This window comes from Carcharodon carcharias, chromosome 28 (genome assembly GCF_017639515.1).
Source record: "Carcharodon carcharias isolate sCarCar2 chromosome 28, sCarCar2.pri, whole genome shotgun sequence".
Taxonomy (NCBI): Eukaryota; Metazoa; Chordata; class Chondrichthyes; order Lamniformes; family Lamnidae; genus Carcharodon; species Carcharodon carcharias.
This window is the reverse complement of record NC_054494.1, coordinates 4630647-4643274: the sequence shown is the minus strand read 5'-3', so window position 1 is coordinate 4643274 and position 12628 is coordinate 4630647.

The window sequence follows — 12628 nt, the reverse complement described above, 5'->3', positions numbered from 1 at the left end:
CGATGCTGACTGCGGGACCCACTTCCCGGACTCCTTCACCACGATGCTGACTGCGGGACACTCTTCCCGGACTCCTTCACTGTGATGCTGACTGCGGGACACACTTCACGGACTCCTTCACCACGATGCTGACTGCGGGTCACACTTCCCGGAATCCTTCACCGCGATGCTGACTGCTGGGCACTCTTCCCGGAATCCTTCACCGCGATGCTGACTGCGGGACACTCTTCCCGGAATCCTTCACCGCGATGCTGACTGCAGGACACACTTCCCGGACTCCTTCACCGCGATGCTGACTGTGGGACACTCTTCCGAGATCCCTTCACCGCGATGCTGACTGTGGGAAACTCTTCCCGGACTCCTTCACCACGATGCTGACTGCGGGAAGATCTTCCCGGACTCCTTCACCGCGATGCTGACTGCGGGACACTCTTCCCGGACTCCTTCACCGCGATGCTGACTGTGGGACACTCTTCCCGGACTCCTTCATCGCGATGCTGACTGCGGGACACTCTTCCCGGAATCCTTCACTGTGATGCTGACTGCGGGACACACTTCCCGGACTCCTTCACTCTGATGTTGAATGCGGGTCACTCTTCCTGGACTCCTTCACTGTGATGCTGACTGCGGGACACTCTTCCCGGACTCTTTGACCGCGATGCTGACTGCGGGACACTCTTCCCGGACTCTTTCACCGTGATGCTGACTGCGGAACACTCTTCCCAGAATCCTTCACCGCGATGCTGACTGCGGGACACTCTTCCCGGACTCCTTCACCGTGATGCTGACTGCGGGACACTCTTCCCGGAATCCTTCACTGTGATGCTGACTGAGGGACACTCTTCCCGGACTCCTTCACCGTGATGCCTACTGCAGGACACTCTTCCCGGACTCCTTCACTGCGATGCTGTCTGCGGGACACTCTTCCCGGACTCCTTCACCGCGATGCTGACTGCGGGACACTCTTCCCGGAATCCTTCACCGTGATGCTGACTGCGGGACACTCTTCCCGGAATCCTTCATCGCGATGCTGACTGCGGGACACTCTTCCCGGACTCCTTCACCACGATGCTGACTGCGGGACACACTTCCCGGACTCCTTCACCACGATGCTGACTGCGGGACACTCTTCCCGGACTCCTTCACTGTGATGCTGACTGCAGGACACACTTCCCGGACTCCTTCACCACGATGCTGACTGCGGGTCACACTTCCTGGAATCCTTCACCGCGATGCTGACTGCGGGACACTCTTCCCGGAATCCTTCACCGCGATGCTGACTGCGGGACACTCTTCCCGGAATCCTTCACCGCGATGCTGACTTTGGGACACTCTTCCCGGACTCATTCACCGCGATGCTGACTGCAGGACACTCTTCCTGGACTCCTTCACTGTGATGCTGACTGCAGGACACTCTTCCCGCACTCCTTCACCGCGATGCTGATTGCAGGACACACTTCCCGGTATCCTTCAGCACGATGCTGACTGCGGGACACTCTTCCCGGACTCCTTCACTGTGATGCTGACTGCGGGACACACTTCCCGGACTCCTTCAGCACGATGCTGACTGCGGGACACTCTTCCCGGACTCCTTCACTGTGATGCTGACTGCGGGACACACTTCCCGGACTCCTTCACCACGATTCTGACTGCGGGTCACACTTCCCGGAATCCTTCACCGCGAAGCTGACTGCTGGACACTCATCCCGGAATCCTTCACCGCGATCCTAACTGCGGGACACTCTTCCCGGACTCCTTCACTCTGATGTTGAGTGCGGGTCACTCTTCCCGGACTCCTTTACCGCGATGCTGACTGCGGGACACTCTTCCCGGACTCTTTGAACGCGATGCTGACTGCGGGACACTCTTCCCGGACTCTTTCACCGTGATGCTGACTGCGGAACACTCTTCCCGGACTCCTTCACCACGATTCTGACTGCGGGTCACACTTCCCGGAATCCTTGACCGCGATGCTGACTGCGGGACACTCTTCCCGGACTCTTTCACCGTGATGCTAACTGCGGAACACTCTTCCCGGACTCCTTCACCTTGATGCTGACTGCGGGACACTCTTCCCGGACTCCTTCACCGCGATGCTGACTGCCGGACACACTTCCCGGACTCCTTCACCGCGATGCTGACTGCGGGACACTCTTCCCGGACTCCTTCACCACGATGCTGACTGCGGGACACTCTTCCCGGACTCCTTCACCGCGATGCTGACTGCGGGACACTCTTCCCGGACTCCTTCACTGTGATGCTGACTGCGGGACACACTTCCCGGACTCCTTCACCACGATGCTGACTGCGGGTCACACTTCCCGGAATCCTTCACCGCGATGCTGACTGCTGGGCACTCTTCCCGGAATCCTTCACCGTGATGCTGACTGCGGGACACTCTTCCCGGAATCCTTCACCGCGATGCTGACTGTGGGACACTCTTCCCGGACTCATTCACCGCGATGCTGTCTGCAGGACACTCTTCCCGGACTCCTTCACTGTGATGCTGACTGCGGGACACACTTCCCGGACTCCTTCACCGCGATGCTGACTGCAGGACAGACTTCCCGGACTCCTTCACCGCGATGCTGACTGTGGGACACTCTTCCGAGATCCCTTCACCGCGATGCTGACTGTGGGAAACTCTTCCCGGACTCCTTCACCGCGATGCTGACTGCGGGACACTCTTCCCGGACTCCTTCACCGCGATGCTGACTGTGGGACACTCTTCCCGGACTCCTTCACCGCGATGCTGACTGCGGGACATTCTTCCCGGAATCCTTCACTGTGATGCTGACTGCGGGACACACTTCCCGGACTCCTTCACTGTGATGCTGACTGCGGGACACTCTTCCCGGACTCCTTCACCGTGATGCTGACTGCGGGACACTCTTCCCGGAATCCTTCCCTGTGATGCTGACTGAGGGACACTCTTCCCGGACTCCTTCACCGTGATGCCTACTGCGGGACACTCTTCCCGGACTCTTTCACCGTGATGCCGACTGCGGAACACTCTTCCCGGACTCCTTCACCACGATTCTGACTGCGGGTCACACTTCCCGGAATCCTTGACCGCGATGCTGACTGCGGGACACTCTTCCCGGACTCTTTCACCGTGATGCTGACTGCGGAACACTCTTCCCGGACTCCTTCACCTTGATGCTGACTGCGGGACACTCTTCCCGGACTCCTTCACCGCGATGCTGACTGCCGGACACTCTTCCCGGACTCCTTCACCGCGATGCTGACTGCGGGACACTCTTCCCGGACTCCTTCACCACGATGCTGACTGCGGGACACTCTTCCCGGACTCCTTCACCGCGATGCTGACTGCGGGACACTCTTCCCGGACTCCTTCACTGTGATGCTGACTGCGGGACACACTTCCCGGACTCCTTCACCACGATGCTGACTGCGGGTCACACTTCCCGGAATCCTTCACCGCGATGCTGACTGCTGGGCACTCTTCCCGGAATCCTTCACCGCGATGCTGACTGCGGGACACTCTTCCCGGAATCCTTCACCGCGATGCTGACTGTGGGACACTCTTCCCGGACTCATTCACCGCGATGCTGTCTGCAGGACACTCTTCCCGGACTCCTTCACTGTGATGCTGAATGCGGGACACACTTCCCGGACTCCTTCACCGCGATGCTGACTGCAGGACAGACTTCCCGGACTCCTTCACCGCGATGCTGACTGTGGGACACTCTTCCGAGATCCCTTCACCGCGATGCTGACTGTGGGAAACTCTTCCCGGACTCCTTCACCGCGATGCTGACTGCGGGACACTCTTCCCGGACTCCTTCACCGCGATGCTGACTTTGGGACACTCTTCCCGGACTCCTTCACCGCGATGCTGACTGCGGGACACTCTTCACGGACTTCTTCACCACGATGCTGACTTTGGGACACTCTTCCCGGACTCCTTCACTGTGATGCTGACTGCGTGACACACTTCCCGGACTCCTTCACTGTGATGCTGACTGTGGGACACTCTTCCCGGACTCCTTCACTGTGATGCTGACTGCGGGACACTCTTCCCAGAATCCTTCACCGCGATGCTGACTGCAGGACACTCTTCCCGGAATCCTTCACTGTGATGCTGACTGCGGGACACACTTCCCGGACTCCTTCACCGAGATGCTGACTGCGGGACACTCTTCCCGGACTCCTTCACTGTGATGCTGACTGAGGGACACTCTTCCCGGACTCCTTCACCGTGATGCCTACTGCAGGACACTCTTCCCGGACTCCTTCACCGCGATGCTGTCTGCGGGACACTCTTCCCGGAATCCTTCACCGCGATGCTGACTGCGGGACACTCTTCCCGGAATCCTTCACCGCGATGCTGACTTTGGGACACTCTTCCCGGACTCATTCACCGCGATGCTGACTGCAGGACACTCTTCCTGGACTCCTTCACTGTGATGCTGACTGCAGGACACTCTTCCCGCACTCCTTCACTGCGATGCTGATTGCAGGACACACTTCCCGGTATCCTTCAGCACGATGCTGACTGCGGGACACTCTTCCCGGACTCCTTCACTGTGATGCTGACTGCGGGACACACTTCCCGGACTCCTTCATCCCGATGCTGACTGCGGGACACTCTTCCCGGACTCCTTCACCGTGATGCTGACTGCGGGACACACTTCCCGGACTCCCTTCACCTCGATTCTGACTGCGGGTCACACTTCCCGGAATCCTTCACGCGAAGCTGACTGCTGGGACACTCATCCCGGAATCCTTCACCGCGATCCTAACTGCGGGACACTCTTCCCGGACTCCTTCACTCTGATGTGAGTGCGGGTCACTCTTCCCGGACTCCTTTACCGCGATGCTGACTGCGGGACACTCTTCCCGGACTCTTTGAACGCGATGCTGACTGCGGGACCACTCTTCCCGGACTCTTTCACCGTGATGCTGACTGCGGAACCTCTTCCCGGACTCCTTCACACGATTCTGACTGCGGGTCACACTTCCCGGAATCCTTGACCGCGATGCTGACTGCGGGACACTCTTCCCGGACTCTTTCACCGTGATGCTACTGCGGAACACTCTTCCCGGACTCCTTCACCTTGATGCTGACTGCGGGACACTCTTCCCGGACTCCTTCACCGCGATGCTGACTGCGGGACACACTTCCCGGACTCCTTCACCGCGATGCTGACTGCGGGACACTCTTCCCGGACTCCTTCACCACGATGCTGACTGCGGGACACTCTTCCCGGACTCCTTCACCGCGATGCTGACTGCGGGACACTCTTCCCGGACTCCTTCACTGTGATGCTGACTGCGGGACACACTTCCCGGACTCCTTCACCACGATGCTGACTGCGGGTCACACTTCCCGGAATCCTTCACCGCGATGCTGACTGCTGGGCACTCTTCCCGGAATCCTTCACCGTGATGCTGACTGCGGGACACTCTTCCCGGAATCCTTCACCGCGATGCTGACTGTGGGACACTCTTCCCGGGCTCATTCACCGCGATGCTGTCTGCAGGACACTCTTCCCGGACTCCTTCACTGTGATGCTGACTGCGGGACACACTTCCCGGACTCCTTCACCGCGATGCTGACTGCAGGACAGACTTCCCGGACTCCTTCACCGCGATGCTGACTGTGGGACACTCTTCCGAGATCCCTTCACCGCGATGCTGACTGTGGGAAACTCTTCCCGGACTCCTTCACCGCGATGCTGACTGCGGGACACTCTTCCCGGACTCCTTCACCGCGATGCTGACTGTGGGACACTCTTCCCGGACTCCTTCACCGCGATGCTGACTGCGGGACACTCTTCCCGGAATCCTTCACTGTGATGCTGACTGCGGGACACACTTCCCGGACTCCTTCACTGTGATGCTGACTGCGGGACACTCTTCCCGGACTCCTTCACCGTGATGCTGACTGCGGGACACTCTTCCCGGAATCCTTCCCTGTGATGCTGACTGAGGGACACTCTTCCCGGACTCCTTCACCGTGATGCCTACTGCGGGACACTCTTCCCGGACTCTTTCACCGTGATGCCGACTGCGGAACACTCTTCCCGGACTCCTTCACCACGATTCTGACTGCGGGTCACACTTCCCGGAATCCTTGACCGCGATGCTGACTGCGGGACACTCTTCCCGGACTCTTTCACCGTGATGCTGACTGCGGAACACTCTTCCCGGACTCCTTCACCTTGATGCTGACTGCGGGACACTCTTCCCGGACTCCTTCACCGCGATGCTGACTGCCGGACACTCTTCCCGGACTCCTTCACCGCGATGCTGACTGCGGGACACTCTTCCCGGACTCCTTCACCACGATGCTGACTGCGGGACACTCTTCCCGGACTCCTTCACCGCGATGCTGACTGCGGGACACTCTTCCCGGACTCCTTCACTGTGATGCTGACTGCGGGACACACTTCCCGGACTCCTTCACCACGATGCTGACTGCGGGTCACACTTCCCGGAATCCTTCACCGCGATGCTGACTGCTGGGCACTCTTCCCGGAATCCTTCACCGCGATGCTGACTGCGGGACACTCTTCCCGGAATCCTTCACCGCGATGCTGACTGTGGGACACTCTTCCCGGACTCATTCACCGCGATGCTGTCTGCAGGACACTCTTCCCGGACTCCTTCACTGTGATGCTGAATGCGGGACACACTTCCCGGACTCCTTCACCGCGATGCTGACTGCAGGACAGACTTCCCGGACTCCTTCACCGCGATGCTGACTGTGGGACACTCTTCCGAGATCCCTTCACCGCGATGCTGACTGTGGGAAACTCTTCCCGGACTCCTTCACCGCGATGCTGACTGCGGGACACTCTTCCCGGACTCCTTCACCGCGATGCTGACTTTGGGACACTCTTCCCGGACTCCTTCACCGCGATGCTGACTGCGGGACACTCTTCACGGACTTCTTCACCACGATGCTGACTTTGGGACACTCTTCCCGGACTCCTTCACTGTGATGCTGACTGCGTGACACACTTCCCGGACTCCTTCACTGTGATGCTGACTGTGGGACACTCTTCCCGGACTCCTTCACTGTGATGCTGACTGCGGGACACTCTTCCCAGAATCCTTCACCGCGATGCTGACTGCAGGACACTCTTCCCGGAATCCTTCACTGTGATGCTGACTGCGGGACACACTTCCCGGACTCCTTCACCGTGATGCTGACTGCGGGACACTCTTCCCGGACTCCTTCACTGTGATGCTGACTGAGGGACACTCTTCCCGGACTCCTTCACCGTGATGCCTACTGCAGGACACTCTTCCCGGACTCCTTCACCGCGATGCTGTCTGCGGGACACTCTTCCCGGACTCCTTCACCGCGATGCTGACTGCGGGACACACTTCCCGGAATCCTTCACCGTGATGCTGACTGCGGGACACTCTTCCCGGACTCCTTCACCACGATGCTGACTGCGGGACACTCTTCACGGACTCCTTCACTGTGATGCTGACTGCGGGACACACTTCCCGGACTCCTTCACCACGATGCTGACTGCGGGTCACACTTCCCGGAATCCTTCACCGCGATGCTGACTGCTGGGCACTCTTCCCGGAATCCTTCACCGCGATGCTGACTGCGGGACACTCTTCCCGGAATCCTTCACCGCGATGCTGACTGTGGGACACTCTTCCCGGACTCATTCACCGCGATGCTGTCTGCAGGACACTCTTCCCGGACTCCTTCACTGTGATGCTGACTGCGGGACACACTTCCCGGACTCCTTCACCGCGATGCTGACTGCCGGACACACTTCCCGGACTCCTTCACCGCGATGCTGACTGCAGGACACACTTCCCGGTATCCTTCACTGTGATGCTGACTGCGGGACACACTTCCCGGACTCCTTCAGCAAGATGCTGACTGCGGGACACTCTTCCCGGACTCCTTCACTGTGATGCTGACTGCGGGACACACTTCCCGGACTCCTTCACCACGATTCTGACTGCGGGTCACACTTCCCGGAATCCTTCACCGCGATACCGACTGCTGGACACTCATCCCGGAATCCTTCACCACGATGCTAACTGCGGGACACTCTTCCCGGACTCCTTCACTCTGATGTTGAATGCGGGTCACTCTTCCCGGACTCCTTCACCGCGATGCTGACTGCGGGACACTCTTCCCAGACTCCTTGACCGCGATGCTGACTGCGGGACACTCTTCCCAGACTCCTTGACCGCGATGCTGACTGCGGGACACTCTTCCCGGACTCTTTCACCGTGATGCTGACTGTGGAACACTCTTCCCGGACTGCTTCACCTTGATGCTGACTGCGGGACACTCTTCCCGGACGCCTTCACCGCGATGCTGACTGCCGGACACTCTTCCCGGACTCCTTCACCGCGATGCTGACTGCGGGACACTCTTCCCGGACTTCTTCACCACGATGCTGACTGCGGGACACTCTTCCCGGACTCCTTCACCGCGATGCTGACTGCGGGACACTCTTCCCGGACTCCTTCACCGCGATGCTGACTGCGGGACACACTTCCCGGAATCCTTCACCGTGATGCTGACTGCGGGACACTCTTCCCGGAATCCTTCATCGCGATGCTGACTGCGGGACACTCTTCCCGGACTCCTTCACCACGATGCTGACTGTGGGACCCACTTCCCGGACTCCTTCACCACGATGCTGACTTCGGGACACTCTTCCCGGACTCCTTCACCGTGATGCTGACTGCGGGACACACTTCCCGGACTCCTTCACCACGATTCTGCCTGCGGGTCACACTTCCCAGAATCCTTCACCGCGATGCTGACTGCTGGGCACTCTTCCCGGAATCCTTCACCGCGATGCTGACTGCGGGACACTCTTCCCGGAATCCTTCACCGCGATGCTGACTGTGGGACACCCTTCCCGGACTCATTCACCGCGATGCTGTCTGCAGGACACTCTTCCCGGACTCCTTCACTGTGATGCTGACTGCGGGACACACTTCCCGGACTCCTTCACCGCGATGCTGACTGCAGGACACACTTCCCGGACTCCTTCACCGCGATGCTGACTGCAGGACACACTTCCCGGTATCCTTCACTGTGATGCTGACTGCGGGACACACTTCCCGGACTCCTTCAGCACGATGCTGACTGTGGGACACTCTTCCCGGAATCCTTCACTGTGATGCTGACTGCGGGACACACTTCCCGGACTCCTTCACCACGATTCTGACTGCGGGTCACACTTCCCGGAATCCTTCACCGCGATGCTGACTGCTGGACACTCTTCCCGGAATCCTTCACCGCGATGCTAACTGCGGGACACTCTTCCCGGACTCCTTCACTCTGATGTTGAATGCGGGTCACTCTTCCCGGACTCCTTTACCGCGATGCTGACTGCAGGACACTCTTCCCGGACTCCTTGACCGCGATGCTGACTGCGGGACACTCTTCCCGGACTCTTTCACCGTGATGCTGACTGCGGAACACTCTTCCCGGACTCCTTCACCTTGATGCTGACTGCGGGACACTCTTCCCGGACTCCTTCACCGCGATGCTGACTGCCGGACACTCTTTCAGGACTCCTTCACCGCGATGCTGACTGCGGGACACTCTTCCCGGACTCCTTCACCGCGATGCTGACTGCGGGACACTCTTCCCCGGACTCCTTCACCGCGATGCTGACTGCGGGACACTCTTCCCGGACTTCTTCACCACGATGCTGACTTTGGGACACTCTTCCCGGACTCCATCACTGTGATGCTGACTGCGTGACGCACTTCCCGGACTCCTTCACTCTGATGCTGACTGTGGGACACTCTTCCCGGACTCCTTCACTGTGATGCTGACTGCGGGACACTCTTCCCGGACTCCTTCACCGCGATGTTGACTGCGGGACTCTCTTCCCGGACTCCTTTTCTATGATGCTGACTGTGGGACACTCTTCCCGGACTTCTTCACTGTGATGCTGACTGCCGGACACGCTTCCCGGAATCCTTCACCGTGATGCTGACTGCGGGACACTCTTCCCGGAATCCTTCACCGTAATGCTGACTGCGAGACACTCTTCCCGGAATCCTTCACCACGATGCTGACTGCGGGACACTCTTCCCGGACTCCTTCACCGCGATGCTGACTGCGGGACACTCTTCCCGGAATCCTTCACTGCGATGCTGGCTGCGGGACACACTTCCCGGACTCCTTCACTCTGATGTTGAATGCGGGTCACTCTTCCCGGACTCCTTTACCGCGATGCTGACTGCCGGACACTCTTCCCGGACTCCTTGACCGCGATGCTGACTGCGGGACACTCTTCCCGGACTCTTTCACCGTGATGCTGACTGCGGAACACTCTTCCCGGACTCCTTCACCACGATTCTGACTGCGGGTCACACTTCCCGGAATCCTTGACCGCGATGCTGACTGCGGGACACTCTTCCCGGACTCTTTCACCGTGATGCTGACTGCGGAACACTCTTCCCGGACTCCTTCACCTTGATGCTGACTGCGGGACACTCTTCCCGGACTCCTTCACCGCGATGCTGACTGCCGGACACTCTTCCCGGACTCCTTCACCGCGATGCTGACTGCGGGACACTCTTCCCGGACTCCTTCACCACGATGCTGACTGCGGGACACTCTTCCCGGACTCCTTCACCGCGATGCTGACTGCGGGACACTCTTCCCGGACTCCTTCACCGCGATGCTGACTGCGGGACACTCTTCACGGACTTCTTCACCACGATGCTGACTTTGGGACACTGTTCCCGGACTCCTTCACTGTGATGCTGACTGCGTGACACACTTCCCGGACTCCTTCACTGTGATGCTGACTGTGGGACACTCTTCCCGGACTCCTTCAATGTGATGCTGACTGCGGGACACTCTTCCCAGAATCCTTCACCGCGATGCTGACTGCAGGACACTCTTCCCGGAATCCTTCACTGTGATGCTGACTGCGGGACACACTTCCCGGACTCCTTCACCGTGATGCTGACTGCGGGACACTCTTCCCGGACTCCTTCACTGTGATGCTGACTGAGGGACACTCTTCCCGGACTCCTTCACCGTGATGCCTACTGCAGGACACTCTTCCCGGACTCCTTCACCGCGATGCTGTCTGCGGGACACTCTTCCCGGACTCCTTCACCGCGATGCTGACTGCGGGACACACTTCCCGGAATCCTTCACCGTGATGCTGACTGCGGGACACTCTTCCCGGACTCCTTCACCACGATGCTGACTGCGGGACCCACTTCCCGGACTCCTTCACCACGATGCTGACTGCGGGACACTCTTCACGGACTCCTTCACTGTGATGCTGACTGCGGGACACACTTCCCGGACTCCTTCACCACGATCCTGACTGCGGGTCACACTTCCCGGAATCCTTCACCGCGATGCTGACTGCTGGGCACTCTTCCCGGAATCCTTCACCGCGATGCTGACTGCGGGACACTCTTCCCGGAATCCTTCACCGCGATGTTGACTGTGGGACACTCTTCCCGTACTCATTCACCGCGATGCTGTCTGCAGGACACTCTTCCCGGACTCCTTCACTGTGATGCTGACTGCGGGACACACTTCCCGGACTCCTTCACCGCGATGCTGACTGCAGGACACACTTCCCGGACTCCTTCACCGCGATGCTGACTGCAGGACACACTTCCCGGTATCCTTCACTGTGATGCTGACCGCGGGACACACTTCCCGGACTCCTTCAACACGATGCTGACTGCGGGACACTCTTCCCGGACTCCTTCACTGTGATGCTGACTGCGGGACACACTTCCCGGACTCCTTCACCGCGATGCTGACTGCGGGACACTCTTCACGGACTTCTTCACCACGATGCTGACTTTGGGACACTCTTCCCGGACTCCTTCACTGTGAAGCTGACTGCGTGACACACTTCCCGGACTCCTTCACTGTGATGCTGACTGCGGGACACACTTCCCGGACTCCTTCAGCACGATGCTGACTGCGGGACACTCTTCCCGGACTCCTTCACTGTGATGCTGACTGCGGGACACACTTCCCGGACTCCTTCACCGCGATGCTGACTGCGGGACACTCTTCACGGACTTCTTCACCACGATGCTGACTTTGGGACACTGTTCCCGGACTCCTTCACTGTGATGCTGACTGCGTGACACACTTCCCGGACTCCTTCACTGTGATGCTGACTGTGGGACACTCTTCCCGGACTCCTTCAATGTGATGCTGACTGCGGGACACTCTTCCCAGAATCCTTCACCGCGATGCTGACTGCAGGACACTCTTCCCGGAATCCTTCACTGTGATGCTGACTGCGGGACACACTTCCCGGACTCCTTCACCGTGATGCTGACTGCGGGACACTCTTCCCGGACTCCTTCACTGTGATGCTGACTGAGGGACACTCTTCCCGGACTCCTTCACCGTGATGCCTACTGCAGGACACTCTTCCCGGACTCCTTCACCGCGATGCTGTCTGCGGGTCACACTTCCCGGAATCCTTCACCGCGATGCTGACTGCGGGACACACTTCCCGGAATCCTTCACCGTGATGCTGACTGCGGGACACTCTTCCCGGACTCCTTCACCACGATGCTGACTGCGGGACCCACTTCCCGGACTCCTTCACCACGATGCTGACTGCGGGACACTCTTCACGGACTCCTTCACTGT